At 40.4% G+C, this 21,436-nt stretch overlaps 1 long non-coding RNA gene across 1 annotated transcript; it reads right to left on the bottom strand.

Moving 5' to 3' along the window:
* Positions 1-14,522: 14,522 nt before the first annotated feature.
* LOC132079242 (uncharacterized) lies at positions 14,523-15,138 on the bottom strand. The gene is made up of 2 exons (XR_009419369.1): positions 14,972-15,138; positions 14,523-14,843 (listed from the first exon to the last, which is right to left on the bottom strand). It is a non-coding gene; the product is annotated as an uncharacterized LOC132079242 (long non-coding RNA).
* Between the last annotated feature and the right edge of the window lie 6,298 nt (positions 15,139-21,436).

Genomic DNA, 21,436 nt, shown 5'->3' with positions numbered 1-21,436 from the left:
GTCCCAATGCTCAGCAACTTAGCTGAGGAGGCTTCAAATGAAGAAAACAGATCACTAACACAATTTTTAACAAGCCAAGGATGCCTTTGTTTCTTTTTCTTCTGGAGCAGCTGTCTCTGATAAAAAGTTACAGAGCCCCAGTCATGCTGATACATTTATCTCCAGAAATGTTTTATACAGCCTATCAAAGATTATCAAATAAACACGCGACCTTGACATTGATTCAGTGATTTAGGAATTCAGTAGCCCTTTTCTTCCACTACTTGGAAGAGCTCTCAAGAGAAATGAAAAATTGAACTGTATCTTCAACCCACTTGAGCTAATGTACAAAAATAGTAAACCTTGTAAGAGAGGCTTTTGAACACAGGTTTTTAATACTTCAGAATCTGTCAAGGTCGAGTTTGAAGTCTTGGTTTTGCTCTGAGGTTTGACTTATCATTCTACAACTTTTCTAAGTAGAAGCAGCAGTTCTGTAGACTTCCAAAGGAAAAGGATGCTGTGGGCCATCATGATCCCTTCCTTACCATTTCCACAGAGTTTAAAATACGTTGATCTTGACAGCTGAAGGCTTGGAGACAGGTCTGGCACTGGGCTCTTGGGCAGAGGCTGTGCATGGGTTTCTCTCTAATACCTGTTGTATTGACTGACTCTCCTCCTGCATCAAGAACTTACACAGATCACATGCACCCTGAAGCTATTTAAGGAGGGGTTAAAGGTAAATCTTTGGTCTTAGACTGCAGTTTAGCTAAAATATTTTGCTTTGTTGAGTTTGAGTTTTGTGCTTCTGAATGGTCAGACCTCTGTGCACACACTTTTAATTTATTGTGCCATGAAAAAAAAAACACCTGAGTTACACTAATTTGTTTCTAAATCTAAAAAAATAACCTGAAATAAGAGGAAGTCATTAAGTACAGCCGCTCTGTTTTTCACTGAAAAATATGTGCTATCACTAATTGGGTAGAACTGTGGCATCACCTGCTGTAAACACATTAATTGTGGTAAACAAGATACAGTTTTTATCTGCTCTCATCACTTCTGACAAGAGGTGTGAGGAGTTGTGCAAGTGACTTTGTTAAGGATGACTCAAAGTCAAGGACTGATTCCAGAGGGAGTGAATGGGCTGGGGCGGTGGCAGCCTGGGCAGGTGCCACCCAGCACAGCTGAACCTGCTGCAACACAAGTCCTTTGGCACCTAATTCTTAGCCCAGGGGCTATAGAATTCCTGAAAGTCCAGCAGAAGTTTTGGAATTTCACAGGTTATTTCACCCATCTCATAGATTTACATGGTTTATGTTTCCCCATAATAATAATGGATGACAAAGCAGGCTCTAAACTGTCTTTCAAAACTGTTTTGATTTCAATTACCTGAAAACCTTATTGGGTAAGGAGATCAAGGGTTTTCAGTTCTTGGCCTTAAGAACAGCTTTTACAGAAACAGAAACAAGTAAGTGAGAGTTATTCAGGTTTCTTTTATTCCTCCTTCAAATTTTGAAATTAACTTTAGTTCTATTTCTGTCTGCATTTTCTTTTCTCTCTTCCTCTTTATATGCAGTAGTAAAAATGGAATATTGGTTCAATTTAATCAACTTAATTTTTAATTGTGTATTATTTGTACTTTTTATTATGAAGATAGCATCAAATTTTCTGAAATGGTAAGAGGTTTATATCCACCATTGTTTTTCTTTCTGAAAAGCTGTTCTAAATTCAACTAGCAATGTTTTTTTGTATTGTATTGCTTCCTATTTGGCTGCATTATGTGTAGAGGGGTCAAAATACATGCCTTTGATTTATGTGGCAATGTAAAGAACAGCTACAAATGCCATGAGGCAGAGAGTTTGAGTCTGTCCTATTGCTAAGTGTTTCTCTGTGAAAAATGACTCCTTGTTCTTTGGATCACAGAGATTGTACAATTACAATTTTAATCAATCCAACACAAGATTCATTGGTTCTTACTGTGCAGAGCACATAGTCACAGTCCAATAAATCTGCTTCTGATGTGCAGATCCAGACTCCTGAGCCTCTGGAGACTGTGTACAAATGACAGGGATGTCTGCCTTGCCTGTGGATTTGCATGGTGTCAGGCGGAGGGAAGGTGTGCTGAGACTCTTCTGACTTCTAATGTGCCATTTTATGGCTTGCATTTGAATGATTAGAAATGAGGTGCTTGACCTGGTGCATGCAGGAGGTGTTACTTATTCCTTTCTCTAGTTTTTTTCTTTCTCAAAGTGAGATTTTGATGCTCTTGGATTCTTTTGTAGCGGTTTAGCTGTGGGTGAATAAGATCTTCATTTTCCAAGGGCTGAAAAAGCGTTGCAGTAACAATTAAATAGTTCTATACCAGGGAAAGGTTTTTCACCCAGAGGGTGTTTGGGCACTGGACAGGCTCCCAGGGCAGTGGGCACAGTTCCAAGCCTGGCTGAGCTCAAGAAGCGTTTGGTCAATGCTCTCAGGCACATGGGGGGATGGATGGGGTGTCCTGTGCAGGGCCAGGAGCTGGGCTGGAGGGGCTGATGGGTCTCTCCCAACTCAGCTTATTCTGTGATTCAATGATTCCAAAAACCTGTCTGACAGGGCTCTTTTGGAAAAAGCACTGAACTGTCAAATCCTGGGAAGTGAAGCAGGTGGTGGATGGGCTGAGCCACATTCAGCTGAAAGCAGCAGGAGTGGGGGGAGTGAAGCTTCCCCAGCATTCCCTGTGATACACAGAAATGTTTGTAAGTTATGCAATGCCAAAAAAGAGCTCCCAAAGACAATGAACCATTTTTCCTGAAAAGCAACTTTAAATCTAAGGAACACAAAGTCAGTAAGGAGGGATATATCCTGGGAAACCTCTCTGGAGAATTCAGACAAGCTTTAAACTTCTGATCATTCCAAACATTATCCATCTACATTTGTTAACAACTCCTGCCTAGACTCTGGGACATTTTGTCTTTACTGAATGTGGTTAGCACCAGTCCTGCTGATGGGTTTGCACACAGCATCCCAGGACTGAGAGACAATAAACATGCTCCAACATGCAGGATCAGCTATCAGGGAGGCAACTCTGTGCTGCTGTTTATAAATTCATTGTATATGGCACAGCACCTGAGGGTGGGCAGTGCTGGGCTGGGCTGAGGCAGCAGGGGACACCTGCCCGAGCTGAACTGAAGGAATGGCAAGAGAAGATAAACAGACAGGAACCTGCTGGGGAAGGAAAGGGCAGATAAGAGCAGAAAACTAAAATATATGATGGGTAGCAAGACAGATAACAGGGCTGAATAGGAAAGCCAAGGAACCTGTGGAAGGAAATATGGGCAGGATGTGAAGGAAGCAAGAACAGAAAGAGAGCTGGAAAGGAGAGGGCTGGACTGCAGCTGGTGGAAGCAGTGCAGGGCATGGACAGGAGCCAGGCCATAGGAACAAGCAGGAGAAAGGGACATAAATAAATAAATAAATTGGGCCATTCCTAGCATTTCCTTAGGTGCAGCTATGAGGGTTTTAAAACACAAAATTGTTCTGATGCAACCTGGGTTCTTTAGGATTCAATGCACAAATATCTTCTGACTGTCCTTTTAATATTTAATTTTTTTCCTGATTGAGGAAGTCAGAAATAACTTAGAAGTTACTGCAAAAACTATAGACTGAAAAAGGCATCTAGAAAACCCAGAAATTATCAAACATTTCTCTGTCTTTTAAAATGTTTGTTAATTTAAAATAAATGAGCAAACAAAAAGCCATCATTTATGACTGACAACATAGGAAGATTTGTTAACATCTTTTTTTAAAAACTTTTGAGATGCTGCAGTAAAAGAGAATGAAAAATAAGTAATTTGGAAGATATTTTTGGTAGGTATTTTCTGTTCATTTATGGCTCTTTCTCAGGGTAATATTGCAAACATTATTTGCAAAGGCTTTGCTCTGTATCACAGATAACATGATAACATTAAGGAATACAAAAAATTGGAGTTTTCTGTAAGTAAATGTTTTTGTGTACACAGGGATCATGCACACACAGTTTGGGATCAAGGATCTCAGTTTTGTCTGGCAATTTACAGAACTTTAGTTTGGGAAATGATGTTGTGCTTGCATCCAAACATTGCCTTTCACAGTTTGTGCAGAGATTTATGACTTCTGCTTAGGAGCAGCAGCTTTCTTTGGTGCTGGTCTATTGGTGCAATGTTTCCAAAAAAAATTTTTGTTGTTCATAGTAAATACAAAATATTTTCACAGCTCTGCTCTTGCCATGTTTATGTTCATGAATTTTTCTTCAGATCTGGGAGTGGTGGTAGACAGTACATATGGGCTGTGGTGCTTGAGAGAACATAAAGAAGTATTTAGGCCCTGAGGGAACAGACCCAATATTAATCTGAAGCCACATTTCACTTTGCAGTTTGCTTTCCAGCCTACATTCACTGCTCCTGTGCACTGCTGATATTCTGCCTGCTGGCATAGACTGCTGGACATGGTCCAGGGAAACAAAGCCTCCAAACAAGAAAGAGAGGTTTTAGCATCAGGATGATTTATTTTGAGGAACCTTTCATATGCCCTATCAGAAAGCAGGCAGGATTAGTTACTAAATAAAATGTTTATGACTCTGCTGCAAAATAAATGTCTTTCTCCTCTTGCTTGTCCTACTTACTCCTCAGTGTAACCTGGTCATGTTATCACTGAGGAACATTTTCCAAGGATGTGAGTCTTGTCAAGCAGCCAGGCTCAAGCAGGAGAGAAGCAAACCCTTGCCAGAAGGAGAGGGGAAGGAGACACTCAGAGCCAGGGATTCCAGTCTCATGATTGAGTCATTCCTTTGAGGGAGGCAACTCAATTTCACTGGGACATGGAGTGAACAGAACTGGACTGGGATGCTGTAGGGATTAGGTGGTTTTGGACATAGGAAGTACCATGAGAGCTGAGAAGTCAGGCTTTGGATATACCCCAGGAGCTCAGTGCAGCAGGGTTTCCAGAGCTCCTAAGCATTTCTGGAGTGCAGCTCTTCCCTGGTGCCCTGTACCCATCCAGCTGCTTTCCTCTGGACAAATATTATCAGTAATGTAATCTGCTTATCTTTGTAGAAGCTTCAGAACACAAATAGGTTTTTCAGCCCCGGAAAATCATTTCATGATTTATTTCATATTCCAAATGCAAGATGGCATGGGAGACTAGCATTGTTTTCTGACAGATTGTCAAGCCTGAGGCTAGTGTGCATGTCTGGCTGTACTGAATTCAAAACTGCTATTTTTTTTAGAGGAGGATGGCTGACTGAATTCCTGCTAGACTGGTTTCTTTTTGGAAATGTTCTGTTCTCCTGCGTTGTGATTCAGATTGTCTTTTCCTTCATAACAGGTGGTGACAAGTCCTTGGGGTGCCCTTAGCTTAGAGCTCCAGGAAAGTCATGTAGATAACATGGCACGTAAAAATTCACTGAAGCATGTTTGACTTTTCTCTCCAGTCGTGTTTCTACCTGTGCTGCTCTCAAATTTCAGATCCCCATTTCTCCTTGCAAACTGTCAAGAAGGACAAGGCAGAGCAACCTGCTCTGAGCAAATTCAGTGCACAAGCTTCATTCCTGAGAAGTCTGGGGCCATGCAGATGGTTTGAGCAGAGTGCTTTAGGATTGTGAGGATTCTGAAAAGAGGGGCCTTGTTAGATGCTCCCAAATGCTGGGAGGACATTGTGGCTGTCAAAAAGAATTCCATTATGCCAAACTTGGTGCAGATTTCTGCCAATAAGGACGGAACAAATTTTTCTACCAAATAATAGATGTGTTTTGCTATTACATCACATTTTGGTGTTTTCATTAAACTTTGGGTTATGGGATTGAAGTAACTTAATTTCTCTCCTTTCCTCATTACGATGGCAGCTTTTTGTTTTGCCAGTCTTTTTTTAGAGGAGTAGGAACACCATTCAAGACAATTCTTTCACTTTACCTTTTCTCTTAATGCAATTTATAATACTCCAAATGATGTACTGTGCTGTGGTACAGGAAGAGTGCTAAAAATGAGAAAGGCACTAATTTAGCTGGGCTGTCATTCCACTTTTCATAAGGGTGAAGATGGTACCAGTGAAAAGAATTTCCTCTGCAGACTTTAGCATCTGAAGGCACACAGGTGCATCTTGGCAGCCAGTCCATTACTCTTTAGCTACTTTGGCCATGCCTGATTTACAGTGCCAGTCCAGCAAATAACAGAGGAGAGGAGCTGAAGCAGTGTGGGTGAATTTACTAAATTGAACACAGTCATCTGTGATGGCTTCTGCTGTCTGAAAAGGCTCTAAGAGGTAGACCAGGCTAAAACAAAACTTCAGGAGGCAAAATACCACATGAAACATTTGGGACATGGATCCATGCTCCTTGATTTCAGTTATTATCTGAATCAATAATTTTCCTTTATTTTTGTTTTTTCCCCCCATCCTTCTCTTATGTAACTGTCCCTATCTGCTCAATAGCTGCCATAACACCTTTATTCCTCTGATGTTGTTTGCATTAAAAAATGCAGTGCCTGGGACATGACACCACGTGCTTCTGACCTTGCAGTGCTGACCTTATCACTGGAGTGTTTCATAACCTCTCCCACTGAAAAAGATAAGGTTGACTAAACTGGATGTGTCTCAAGCCATCGGGCATTCATCCACAATGCTAAAGCCAATTTCAATGAGGTCACTTTTTCACACAGTGAAACTATAATAGTTTTTGTCTCCTACTGTCTGATTTATTCTGCTGGCAAGGACTGCTGGCTTCCCTGAAACTGAGGAGGCAGTTTTTATTTTTTTAAATTTTTTTTTTTTTTGCTCTAGACAGGAAAGCAATATTTATTTTTAAGAGAATAAGCTTTTATATATAATACTTCACCACGTCTCAGTTGTGAAATTACTTCACAATTTTCCTTTTGATCTGCCTGCATTTTACACTCCTGCAGGATTTGCATTGTGAACTGTACCCTGTTGCTATACATACAATGCAAGGTATTTAAATACTTTCCTACTTTATGGAGATAATTATAAGCTCTATTTCTTGAACAATGAAAGCAAGACAAATGCTTAAGTCTTCCCATTTCAATTGTAATAAAGCAGATGTAAAATGAGTTCCAAGGGATTAAACACCCTGGATGTACTTTGAATTGTCCCATTAAACACCTTGTCCCAGAGAGCATTGTAATTACCATGTCTATTTGATAGTTTCTCATTAATTACATTGCCACTAATTCTTAGTATCCTATGCAATCTCTTCCTTTCTTGAAGTTCTCAGAATGAAATAAAAAGTAAAGAATAAGTGTCTGTGTACCCTAAAGGAGTTATTTGGGTCATATTCACACTGAAATGGGAGTGTAATCCCACAGTGGAGTGGATGGGTTTGCCCAGGTGACAGTGGAAAGGGAATTGTGTGTCTGAAGCATTTCTGCAGTCTCAGACAATGACCTGGCACTATGACTGTGCTGCATAAATCAGCCAGGGATGCTTAGCAATGGACTGGGGGATGAGGATCAAGCAGTGATCAGGCTCATGTGGGTGCTGTTCAAATTGCTGCAAATGGAGGCACCCAGAGGTGTAATCACTGTCCTTGAAGGTACAATTGCAAATACACAGCTGAGCAAGAATGATCCATTATTGCATGTCAGATTAAAAAAAATTACAGTTTTTCCTTACCAAATTGTAGCTGCACTTCTTAGAATGTGAAACCTACTTAGGCTTGGCAGAATCAGACTCTTTTCAGAATAACCTCTTGCATCTTTTCATTATGGTCATCCACAGTCACGCACACAGTCACCCCAAGCAATCATCCCATGTCAAGAGAACTACATTTCACCAGCCTGTGAACCTTGGGTCAAGTATGTCCATAGGGTTAATATGAAATTAAAATATAATTCCAGTTTATTAATTGAATTGATGTAATGGAATAAGGTTGGGAGACGAGAGAATATTAATTTTTCTTTGACCAACAGGTAGCAATAGAACAGACAAGTTTTCAGACACACCATTAAAGATACACAAGGATGCTATCACATTTATTTCTTTTACATGATTACTATACTTTTCTAATTAGGATATGTTTTTAACATATTCCAATTGAATGGGTTTAACTTTGGTCCCACAATAATCTTCTCACTTTCACGAACCCATTGTTGGTTGATAAAGGAGGGAGATGTATTGGTGTGATGTGATTTCTGCAGATAGCATCTCAATCTAGAAAAGGAATGATGCCATTAGTTCTGATGTCAAGGTAGCTTCCTTGGCTGACTTCTAGTGCAAATCATCATGACCTGTGGATTCATCACTCCTCCTGAGCCTTCTCCTAGCTGAGCAATCTCAAATGCAGGCAGCAGCAGGTCAGTCAGCCTTTCACCTGTCATTCAGGAGCAGTGGGTTTCCAAAGTGCCACAAAGAAAGGGATAACACATCTGACTAAACCACAGAATGATGTGGAAAGTGTTGAAATGCCTCACTGACAAGCACAGCAAAGAATACAGCAACTTTGAAACATTGATGGTGAGGCTTGCAGTGATAATTGGGAAATGGCACAGATCTTCGTTAGCTTTCAGTGGAGGAATTATTTTTCAGGATATTCTATTTCTGCTGCCATGTCTGGATTTCCACAGTTGTGTTGGTAAGTGGTGCTGTTGTAGCATCTGTCTTTAGGGCACAAATGTTCCTAGATTTATAATGGCACTGGTTTAGAGCCATGGTAGAATTCTTGTGTTGCAGAAATGCATCTCAGTCCTTCATCACTGTGTTATAACTTTCTCTAGGGTAGAGTTTCTAGCACTGCAATTTTAAAATACAGCTCTTTCTTACTAAGAGATACCTCTAAGCAGGGGTTCCTATCATTTTAAGCACTATGTTATGCCTCCAGAGGAGAATTCCTGAACCAAACCATAAACTTATCTCCTTTTCTTCCTTTCTTCCTTTTTTTTTTTTCAAAATAAGAGCTTTTTCCTGAGTTACTCTGACAGTACACTTACATAATCCAGCTACCAGCACAAGATTCCCAGCTCTCTCTTCAGAGACATGCTTATATCGAAGATCACTCCCAGCTGGTAGGAACAACATCCTTATATGACAAATGTGTATAAAAATTAATGCATCTGTCTGTTTTTCCTTCTCTCAGACATTTAATATCCACGTGAATTTCTCCCTCTTGCTTTTCCAAGGGGCTTCATTGCCATGTGTTCTTCCTGTATTAATTACTTCTGTCCACCTGATAACTGCATCTCAGGGGGAAATCATGCAATTAAATAAATAATAAATAGCCAGTCAGGGCAGAGCAGAGTTAGTACATAAACCAGATAAATGAGTAGGGAATGTGTTTTCACTCACAGCAAGCAGGAGCTTTGGACTAGCACATTTTGCCATTTTTCCTTGTAATGTTTGGTGTTCCAGCACTTGGGCAGGCCTGACAGATATGACAGCAAAGCAAGATTTGTGAATGGGATAACAAGTAATTACACTGCATAAATTCAGCAGCAATAATGCACTCTTTGTTTCCATGTCTGAAATGCTGTCTGGGATCTAGATGTATCTAGGAACACAAGCACCAAGACAGATGCTGATACACAACAAACACTGGTAACTGCAGAGTACAAATCTGGCACTGGTGTTGAGATTTACTATGCTTGTTTTTTTAATTTTAGTGAACAAAAGGCTTTTAACTCAAAGAGAATCTGTTTCTAAATTTTAGCAAAGCTCTCTGTAGACTAGATTTTTCAGGGCGTGTGAACATGATGAGTTTCCAGGCTTAATGATTTCTGAGCCCCAGAAAGCCCTAATGTACTGCATTGATCAGGGTGAACTGGATGCTGCCCTGATTTTATTCCTATTTAACTGCTATTGTCAGATATGCTCAACAGTTAGGCATTAAAATAAATTTGGATTAAAAAAAATCAGAGGATTTAAAAACAGTAATCAAATACAGTTTTTGTAGTTTTCTGGGCTCAGTCTGTTCAGTTCTTTCAGAGGAGATCTATCAGAACAGCTCAAACTGACCTGTACATTAACAAATCTCTTTCTGAATAAGTCAGGCTGTGTTTGGAGAATGTTCTTTCAGCCCTGCCTCAGGTTGTGGTGCAGCAGCCACCTTTGTGGATTTGTTTATAAATCAGTTGTGGTGAATCAGCCACTGCTGGCATCCAGAGCACTGATGTTACAATGCAGAGCTCTGAACAGGCTGCATCACAGCTGCTTTTTGCAATAAAAATCATAAATGTACCCTCAGAGGTATCTGGGACAGTTTAGGGTGAAGCCATTGATGAGGTGCAGAAGACTTTCAGCTTTACAGATTGCACTGGGACTACAGCTATCTGTTCTTTTCCAAAGAAGACTCCTTTTCATAATCTCTTTGGAGAAGAGAAGTAAAATTATCAGGGTGGTGTACAGGAAATTTGGCATGTGACATCTGTTAAAAAATAACAGTGGAGATTTACCATCTGTTTCAAGAGTGTTCAGTTTTTGAATCTGAAAGTTAAATAAAGTGAACTCTTTCAGCTGATGTAGGGAGAACATGGATTCTCCAAACTGCCCAGAAATTTGCTGTCATAATTATTTGCCTTGAAGTTGCTTCCTTCAAAAATGACCATGTTTTCCAGAAGCATGTTAGAGTACAGCTAGTCAGTAAACCCAGAATTATGCTTTTTCTGGTGAGAAGAAAAGGATGCAGCAAGACACAAGGTAAGGCACATGTTGGAGGAACTGCTTTGAAGCATTTTCCATCACAGCAGAAGGAGAAATCAAGGGGCCCCTGAGACCAAATATCTGGTCCAGCTTCTCTTTGTCTGATTCATGCTACAGCTGGCACAACACCAGGGCTGTAAAATGATAACATCAGCTCCACTGGTATTAACTGGAATCCATGACATGATTCTGTCTCAAGAACCTTTCTCCTATGAAAGGTTCTTCCCCCTTCCATTAGAAGCTGGCCACAAAACCAGTCTGGGAGCCCTGTGACATGGCCAGCTTGGGTGAAGGGCTCCAGGGTTTCAGTCCCATCTCTGTGGAGCTTCACAAGTGAGCTTGTGCATGAGTTACCAGGTAACCACACTGTCAATAGTGCTATACCAGAGAATATATTATCATGCTATACAAAATGTTGGTATGGAATATACTACAGATGTGAATTTAAAAAATTGGAGAAGAATCACCATAAATCGTTGCTGTTTCTGGCTTTTTTTCATTATTTAAGCAGATATTTTTTAATAAGAGAAGACACCACCTACTAGAAAAAGGATATTCCTGAATTGTAAAAAGTCTCACTGCTCAGAAAAACCTGAACTTTTCAAACTGAGTGTATCTTATGTCTTCCTAAACCCAAACAGCTAAAAAACCTGGACAGCTACTCCTAGTGAAAAAAAATATACTCCTCATAAAATAAAAATTACTCTGGTAAATGTGACCAATATAAGGAAACACTACAGATACACAGAGGCACAAGGTTAACAAAACACAGATATTATCTGATTTGAATTTCCAGGTTTTATTAATTTAATTCTGGGCTTTAGTTTGAGGGTATTGGTTGCTGGAAATGCATAGATTTTTCTATTTCCCTTACACTTAATCAATTTCCCTTGATTTTTTGGGTCTAATTATCCACTAGATTGCACGTTAAAGCTATATTGATACTGAGTATTTAAAAAGATGAGTTTATCCACTCTGGTCTGTAGATTTGGATTGGTTTCTTTGGGATGTGCACCAGCAGCACCTATTAGTTCCAGGATATTCATGTTTTTGCTGGTTACAGTAGGAACAGGATGACCAGCCTCTTCCCACTACACTTTATATCAGATCAAATGCTTGCCTGCAGCAGCAGCAATTTGATAATGGTCTTCATGAAGCTACTACAGACTCATTACTCTGGGCAAATTGCTTTGTGTGGTGTAATGTACTGGGCTGGAGTCTAAGGGGACATGAACCCCAAACAGTGCTTAATACAGACCATAAAATATTTAGAGCCTGATACACTAGTTTTAAAATGCTTACAAAGGTTATATTTTTATTGAAAAAGAGAGAAAAGAAATGCTGTTCCCATTAAGTCAGTGATTTAATAGAGTTTTCAGTACAATGCATTTACTCCATGATAATCAATTGCCTCCAGCAAATTAAAATATAAATTAGGTTGTCTGGGAGAAAAGGAAGCTCTAAATCTGTTCGTTCTGGCTGCACATAAATACAGATTTTATAGTTATGGTTTCCTAATGTCAAAAGCAACACATCATGACAGAAAGATATTTTTAGCTGCTTTGATTCTTAACGCATCAACTGTATTGATTGCATTTTTGTCAAAGATGGGATTATCAAAATATATCTATAATCCTGCATTTTTTCATTATATACATCAGGTATGCATGAATGGTTTGAGCAGCAAGCATTGTATTTCTACTCAGCAAAATACTCAGAAAAGCTCAGGAGACTTTTTTGGCTTTCCTTTTCCTAGTGACCTAACAAATTTCATAGGAATACAAATAGGAAATTTCATTCTTATTCAGAACTAGAGATGGTAACTATATTAAAATTAAATGCTGCAACTGATAAATGAGCTACTAATGCCATTGTATATTGTCCTAATTGGTACTGCATCATACTGAGTGATATCAAAATACATGGGGAGAAAAATGTGATTTATTCTGGGAGCTGCACGGGTACTGCTGATACACCAATATCTCAGCTGTATTTTTGTACAGCTTCTCTGCCAGTGACAGTTAGGAGGAAACATGCTGAAAATACTTTGTGGGGGCATAATTACATGTCAGAGTTGTGGCTGGTGTGTTATCCCCCTTGTCTCACTGGTTTGTCTGTAGGGTCAGAAGCAGACCTGCCTGGATGGAGGAGTGCTATTTGGGAAAACATATATATAATCATATATATAATTTTGCTGCACTTGTAGCTTTTTAGCCATCTTTCATCACTTTTATATGCAAAATGCTAGAAATCCATGTGAGGTATGATACAGGGCTAAGAACAGAGAGGCCATTAAATCCTGATGATTGTCTGAGGTGTGGGCAAGCCAGCTTGTGGAGGAAAGATCACCTGAGAGCCTCCAGGGGGAAGGGCAAGGCTCAGGTGCACTCACTGTGGTCAGTTCTCCTTCCTCACTAAAGGACCCTCGGAACCTCCAGGGGTTCATTGTACACGGGGGTAGGGGTTTATTGTACACTGGGGTTCATTGTACATGGGGGTTCATTGTGCACAGGGGTTTATTGTACCCAGGGGTTCATTGTACACTGGGGTTCATTGTACATGGGGGTTCATTGTGCACAGGGGTTTATTGTACCCAGAGGTTCATTGTACATGGGGGTAGGGGTTTATTGTACCGAGGGGTTTATTTTACACAGGGGTTTATTGTACCCAGGGGCTCATTGCACACTGGGGTAGGAGGTTGTTGTACACTGGGGTTCATTGTACATGGGGGTTCATTGTATACAGGGGTTTATTGTACACACACGCCTGGAAAGGTTAATGAAGTTTCAGCCTGCTGATGGCTGGAGCTGCTGAAAACACGCTCAGGTTCAGTGACAGCCTGGGGACAGTCTGGTCCTTGCAGTGCAAGCCTTGGGCTGTGCACCTCCTGTTCTGGGGTGCCACAATGACCCACAGTGCTCTGAGTGCCCAACTCCCCAAATCTGGGAGCGGCAGCCCTGCCTTGGCTCCAGGACAGCCTGGCTGTTCCTGTGTCACAGAAACCACCACAGGAAATGTTCTCACCTGGTCTTGCTTTGCTGTCCTTGTGAGCCTCATATTCTGGGCTTTGTGTGCAATTTGAGCCTTACATCGACAGCACAATCTAATTGCTTTTGCAATTGATTTTGTAGGATGGTTCTCCTCCCATCTTGTGCTTGGCTACAATAGGAAGAAGATATGTTTTAAAATACCTTTTTGAAATATATGGCCATTTTAAAAAGGTTTTTTTTTTTTTTTTTTACTGTGCTGTGTGGCTTCATGTTTTTGAAGATAATAAATTATGGCTGGGAGTGAGAAAAATCAATTTTGCAGATTTGTTAATGTAACAAAGATCCCTTGTATTCTACAGGAAGAATTGATTCCTGAAATCAGAGGTAGATATTTTAAACTTGCACTCCTGAGGCTTGTAAACTCTTGTGTTATTTAATTTTTATGTGTGAATGTTTTGTTGTGAGTTCCTTAGATCATAAATAAAATCAAAATCATGCGGCAGGAGGCAAAGGTTTTTCTTATGAAAAATACTTTCTTTCTGACATCCAATACAGCACAATTGAGTGAGTCTTGAAAAGAAATTCAAACATAAAAGTCCCACCATGAACCAGAGCTGCTTTGTGAGTAATTCTATGATAGCTTGATTCCATATCAGATGAACTAGAGATTGTGTCAGTGTAGTTCAAAGATAATTCTGAGTTTGGTTTTATGAGTTGTAGTTCTGTCGTCTCCGTTCTAGTTTTCCTGTGGAATCTACCATTTGGTACAGAACACATTTTTAGATCTTTATTCTACTTGACATTAAAATGTTATTTTTAGATTTGAATTAAAGGTCTCAACAACATTACATCAAGGCCATATTTTTAGTATAGTAATAATTAACATCGACATCAATATAGGCACTGAATTATTGTGAATATTTATTTAGAGTTTACAAAATTATGACAATCTTCCAAAAGCTTTCCACTAAAAATTTAAAAAAATATTGTTTCCCAGCACAAAAAATTATTATTTTTCTTAGTAAATTCTGGGAACTTGAATGCTGTAAAGAGAGCTTCTCAGAGGAAACTAGGCTAAGTTGGTCCCCAAGTCCAGAGAAGCTCCTCTTGAGCATTCCTGAAGCAGTGATTGAAAGAGATGGACTTCTGGACTTCAGCCCTGGATTTGGTTTGTTTTCTGTGTGGGGCTTTATCAGATCAGGATGTGAGAGATGAGACCTGGGAATGAAAGCAATAGGTATAAAAGGCATTGAGAGATAAATTTCCATAGTATGGGTAGAGTTATTTTCTCTTCTTAAGCAAAAGTATCTTATTTATTTATATTAAATGCAGTATTTAAATATAACCTGGAGGCTCATGGCATTTGGCAGTCCCCAGAGGAGGAAACATCCATACCACCAATGGGAACTTGGGAGTGACAAATGCTGACATGAGACCAAGTCTGTGCTCTGTCTGTGCATAAATACACTGTGCAAGAGCTGCTTGACTGTTTTCAGGGCCTCGGAAAGTTCTGGGGGAGCTGTGAGGGTGCTGCCCCACCCTGCTGTGCCCCAGCTGCAGCCAACTCCCCAATTCCCCCATCACCAGACTGGGACTGGCAGCACCTGTGGGAGCAGAGGGTTTAAAGGGAAGGGGCTGTGCAGATCTGGCTGTGCTGGGAGGAGTTCTGGAGAAACTGTAAGTGAATTTAGAGATGTTTTTTGATGCTTGCTGAGGTAGAGCACTGTTCTGAACTGAGTGATGTGTCTGGGGTGGGGTGGTGCTCCTCTGGGCTCCTTCTGGTTTCACTTCATGGCACACACCTCCTGACTCTGCCCAAGTGGAGTGTGAACCATGACGGGAGTGGAGATTTCACTGTTGGTCTTGCGTTGGGTACTTACATAAGAAAGCAAGTGATGATTTCTGGTCCAAAAAACTCTGCTGTCCTCTTGAGACAGCAACTGAAAGGTCAGCTTCATATAAGCAGAACTATTTCTGTTCTAAAAGATGTTTTAATGTCTTGTGTGCTGGTGAGCAGTGCTGTGGGAAAGCAGCACAGGCAGAGAGAGGCAAAATGCATTCCCAGTTTCCTTTTTGCTGGAAGACCTGTGGAGAAGCCTTTTTCATGGAGGCAGGGCATGGCTGCCCTGAGGAGAGATGTTTTGGGATGCAGCCTCCTGTTTGCAACTTCACAACTTCATCTGCCCCTCTTTTCCTGGAACTGATGAGGAACCACCAGTAACAGGAGGAGTATTCCCAGTGTGGCTGCTGAAATCTGAGTGCTAAGAACCCTGTGGGGCTGCAGGGGAGGGAAAACTGGGCTGGGGGAGGTGAAGCTGTATTATTCACCAAACCCTGAGTGGTGGCACTGCCAGTGTAGGCTCATGTTGAGAGAAGGTTGGTGGTGGTGATGTTAATAAATGTTAATCACTAATTAGGCTAGTGTAAGGGAGCAGTGCTGTTTCTTATGACTATACTTAGCTTGGATTTGCAGCTCTAAATGCCAAATTCAATAGATAGCTTTTCTAGAAGCTGAATAATAGTGCTCTTGACCATGCTAACCAAGTCCTGTCCCTGCCTGTAAGTTTAGGTTGTGTTGAATGCATCTGCTAATGGTGTATCTTTGGCCTTGCTGCCTCAGGTTTCAGGTGTAACTGATTGTTTCTCTCCTTCTAATATAATTTGGGGCTCCTGTCAGGAGGAGCAGCTGGATTCAATTCCCCAAACACCAATTAGCAGCAAGACCTCAGCAGGTGTGTGTGGTTAGGTCCTTTTTTTTGGTTTTTTTGTGTTTGTTTGTGTTTTTCCTGGCCCTTCTGAGGATGCTGAGTGAGTGCTGCTGGTGTGAGGTGGGGCAAAGGGGAAATCTGGGTAATAGGAACAAAGATGAATGATGGAAGATGAGACTCATCCTTCAATTCTGTGTTACTGTGATAACATCCCACAAGTATTTTATATTCTGATTCTAAAAGATACTTTATGTATAAGAAAAAAAATCTGTTAGATGGTGATCTTGCATGGCTATGCCCTTCACTCTACAGAAATGAATGTTGTAGTAATTGATTCTTCCAGAGCAGTTCAGTGGTGTAAGATGTGTTCCTTCCTGTGCCCACAAAAACAGCTGTACCAGTGGAAAATGTTTATCCTCAAGGGGCTGCAACCTAGAGGTTTGTCTGCTGACATCTCTTAGAGGGATTATTTTGAAGTAGTAACCCTCAGCCCCACATGGCAGACAAGAGTGTGCTGGGTTTTGATGGAATAGGTGAATAAACAAGCGTGTCCTCACTGCAGAGTTGACTGGAATGCTTTCCCTGCTTTGCTCTTAACTCTATAGAGGTTTTTTCCTTTAATACTGACATTTTTAGTTCTTTGCTGACTAAAGCAGGAGTTAACAGAGCTTTTCAACTGTGAACATGAGAGCTCTGCAGAGGCTTTTTCCCAAGTGTGCTTTTCTCATTTGAGCAAGTGTCCAGAGGAATTACTTTTACTGAAGGAAATGTTAACAACAAAAGTTACACAGTTGTGAAGCCCCAGGCCTTTGAGATGTGCACTTGAAAATGAGCCATATGCTGAGAACATGTGAATCTGGATGGATTTTTACTATTGGACACTTGCTATACATCATTTGGAAATGCATGCATGTATTTTAAAAGGTTTCTTTTCTGTGGTGTGGGCTTGCTTGTTTGTTTTTTAAGAGCTTGTTCAGGTCTTATTTTTCTCCTTCAAAAGTTTATTCTGTGTGACTTGCAGGAATTGCAAGCATATGAAGCAAATTGTTGTTTGTATAGATGTTTGGAGATCTGCAAAAGAATTTCTCAGAATGGATTTGGTTTGTTGCCCATACAATGATATTCTCCTTTTCAGATGCACTGCTCTTTTGCTTGACATCTTTCAAACATGTTTCATTTGCATCAGTGAGGGTGAGAATATCCATCTATGGGACAGGGAATTGACTTTGTTAGAAATGCGAAACTCAGTGGTGCTCTTTCTTATTGTTTTAGTTATTTCATTGCCCTTTTTTTGCTCAGTCACTTAATGCTTCTGTGATTTTATTCTTTAAATTTTTAAGTTTTTTTTTTTTTTTTTTAAACTGAAGCATGGACTATGCTTATGGACTAATTTTGGGACTCCTAGTTGTGTGCTCCATTTGACAGGAGATCTAACATTGCAGCTGAGGTAACTCAAAGATTCTCCAGTGTGAAGGATGCAGAGACAGTGTGTGTTGGATGCCTGCAGTTGGGAATGGGGTGCTTTGTGGGAGCTCTTTAAGAGAAGGAAAGCTGAGAGCTGCCTGACAACACTGTCCTGGATAGAAGTAAACATGCTTATAGAGTATCACCAGTATCTGTTTTCTGCAGATGAAATCCTGACAAGGTTTTCTTACAAAAAACCCAGTAGTTTGTTCTGGGCTGTGATGTCTGTGCCCTTTGGAGCTGCTCAGACAGTTTAGTGAGGGGAATCACAAGCATCTTGCTCTGTTGTGTGGCACCTGAAGATAATCTCCATAACTGGAGAGTGAGCTGAAAACAGGCATTCCTCCTGCACCTCATTCCCAAGCACATGGCCCCTCCCTGCCATGGTCTGAGCAGAACTGCAACTTCTGAACTGCAACACAAAACTTCTTTTTTTGGTGTGATTTGCTATTACTGCAGGGACAGTTTGTCTATTGTTTTTCCATTTAAATTTCATACCTGGCTGGGCTCTTGTTCTGCTAATATGGAGTTAGAAACAAAATCAATCTTCATGAGATGGAAAGCAGGAAAATGGGAAAATATGTCACACGATGACAGCATCAAACTAAACACCAGCCCTGAGTTTTAAATTCAGCAGAATGTCTTTCAGTCTGACTTTGTCTCACTCTTTACCTTAACAGGAAATAAACAAATAAAACTCTGAGAGGCAGGACAGTTGCCCTAAGGAAAGTCAGTATTTCTGAGTTTCAGTCAAGACTTCTGTGGGTGTATAAAACCATCACTGTATAAGCACCCTTAGCAGATCATGGAGATGCTGCTGGTTTCTGCAGTGTGCAGCTTCCCTTTTGTACAAATTGCCAAATGTCTTTGTTCTCTGAAGAAATATATATACTACTCAAGAGGAGATATTAGTGACTTAGGCAAGTATATTTTTCTATATATTACTCCCGCCTAAACAACTATAAGAAGCAAACAGTAGAATAAATTGCCTGTCTGGTTCTATAAATCAAAAATACAACCTCAGTCCAGTGCAACGCAAGGCAAATACAATAATGGCAAAATCTATAGCTGTAGAGATGATAAAGTATCAAAGGGATCTGCCCTCTTCTGAGGCCTGAGCATAGGATACATTATTTAAATGTACAGTAGGCAGTGGAAGTGGTCAATACTTCACAAGCATCAACTTCTAAAAAGTGGTGAATTGATTGGATCTTAACAGTAGATGGCTGTGGGGGCAGTAACAGGGATTGCTGAAATACATGCCACGGTCTTTATTCTCTTGTTCAGTCTTTGCAGAGCTGTTTAAACCTGGGGAACTGAACGTGGGAGTGTTTGAATTGGTAGTAAATAACCAACTGAACACAAAGCATTGGAGAACCTGGCTAGCCTTTGCGTTCTCATGAGGTTATGGGCATTAGGCTCCCCTGTAATGGTAATGCTATTAATTCCACTTGTGCCAGTGTCAGTGAAAACACAGAATGCTGTTCGAGCCTTTGGAACACACAGACCCTGCTGGGACCCAATTTGGGCAGAACTTGCCCTTGCTAACCAGTCAGGAATTCCTTTTGGGAACCTTTTTATTTTCCCTGCTCTTGACTTGGTCTACTCAGGTGGTTTTATTAGCATTAAGCTGTTGTGTCTGTGTTACTCATCTGCTGTAATATTTCCTCTGCTCTGTAGGCTTCAGGAAAACTGGTTTGAAGCATCTTGGTATTTTAGGCGACTGATTTTCAGTGCAACAGATCTCAGCTTCCCGAGATGCTAGAAATGCTTAAGACTTTTCTAAAAACAAAGAAAAATACTTTGTAATTGCTGAACTACTTCAGCAATTTTGCATTGTGACAGTTGAATTAGTAAATGTTCTCAAGGACTTAGTGACTAGTGAAGTGCAATTACAAGTCCACTCATAGTTGATAGGAGTTCTGATATTCAAGACCACAAGCTTTCATTTCATTTGCATTCTAGTTTTTAGGATACTTTTTACTTCTTCATTATAAAGTGGGATGCTAATGATCTCTTTACATGACAAAAGGTTAATAACATTGTGTCTATGCTTATGGCTGTTGTAGGTTTTTCCTCCAACCAACTTTATTGGTGATCAGTAGGTTCTTACTACAATTATGTAAGTGGTTTTACATAGAAATTACTGCGGGGCTCTAAATAGAAACTAGCAGAGCACAAAAAATGGAGTAAAATACTTGGAAAACATGAAATTAGCACTTTGAGTTTTCCAGAGAGCTGTAATTGAGAGCTACATTTTCTACCTGTTACTCTTTGGGGTATATCCATATTTACTGCTAATGCCCTGCTAAGCTTTCCCATGTGACCAGCTGCAGTTTTAGCCTCTTCTTGTGACAAAATGAGGATTTGGGGCTGGATGCTGAGAAGCCAGGGCAGTGCCCAGCCTCCAGACACTTAGAGCAACTTCTGTTATCTGGAACTGCTACTATGAGAAGTAGTGAGGGGAGGGGTACAAAGCCAAATAAAAACCTAAACAAAACCCCAAGGCTGGGTAAGTTTGAGTTTCTGCTTCCAAACCCTTAATACTGGTGAATCATATGGAAGACTAATCGCAGCAGGCTGGACTTTGTAGCTGTGCTGTGCTCGAGTTTTCAAAGGAATGGAAACTCAGTGGGTGTTATGCTTAAGGATCCTATAATGAGAGATAAATGAAGTGAGTAGATGAACTTGAAAAGTATTGGTGATCTTCAAGAAAATTATATGCTAATATGAAAAAGATGCTAATTCACAAATGTGGTGAAACTTGTAATGAAGATGAAATAAAGCTGTTGGAGGGGTGAGAAGATGGAAAAGGATGTGGGATGGAGGGCAGGGAAAAAAAGATGAGGCCCAAGTATTGCAGGGCTGGAAAAGAACCTTTAGGCCCCTCTGACACAGCACTCTTGTTTCTGAAGCAGGATGAAATGGCACCCCCTGTGCTATTCCTGTACTCCCTGTGCACCTTCTGAGTTGTCTTTTTATACTCTTCATTACTTATTCTGAGGTTTTTTGGCTACAATTTAGGAAAGCTGCCATTATCCTCATTCCACATGGACACAAAGGCAAACTGTTCTTTGCAGCAGATTTTTATTGCCTCAGTTTTCACTTCTTTACACTAAATTGTCCATTTTATTGCAGTAGCAGATTGTGCTGAGGTCTTGGGCCTTTTGGTCATAAGTTGTTTTCCAAAGCACGTCTCCAATTAAAAATTATTATGAGTCTATCCAGGCTGCCACTGCATTCCCTGACCCTTCCAGCTTTGGTAGTTTGAAAACTGAATAATCAAAATCCTTAGTTCATCAGCCAGGCCATTCTGCTACTTGATAGGGCTGACACAAAGGGTTCATTGCTGCTGACTCCCCTTCAGAGCAGCCTTTCTCTTGGCAGGAAATTGCAGTGTTTCCACTCCAGGCTGCTCGTGTGCACAGACTGTTGTACACTGCATCGCTGTTCTGATGCCTTAATTCTAATATTCTTTGTGCTTTTATTTGTCAAGATGAAGATAAAGAATTATTGCTATTTTATTTTCATAAAGTGTGTTACCTGTCTGCAGGAAGAGATTAGATTAACTTGATGTACCTTTGTGATAAATCCTGCTTGCTATGCTTGGCCTTCATTGTTGTCTGTAATGCAATGAAA

This window comes from Ammospiza nelsoni, chromosome 13 (genome assembly GCF_027579445.1).
Source record: "Ammospiza nelsoni isolate bAmmNel1 chromosome 13, bAmmNel1.pri, whole genome shotgun sequence".
NCBI classification, from domain to species: Eukaryota; Metazoa; Chordata; class Aves; order Passeriformes; family Passerellidae; genus Ammospiza; species Ammospiza nelsoni.
Note: the sequence above shows the minus strand (reverse complement) of the source record. Positions and strands in the feature narration are given on the sequence as shown.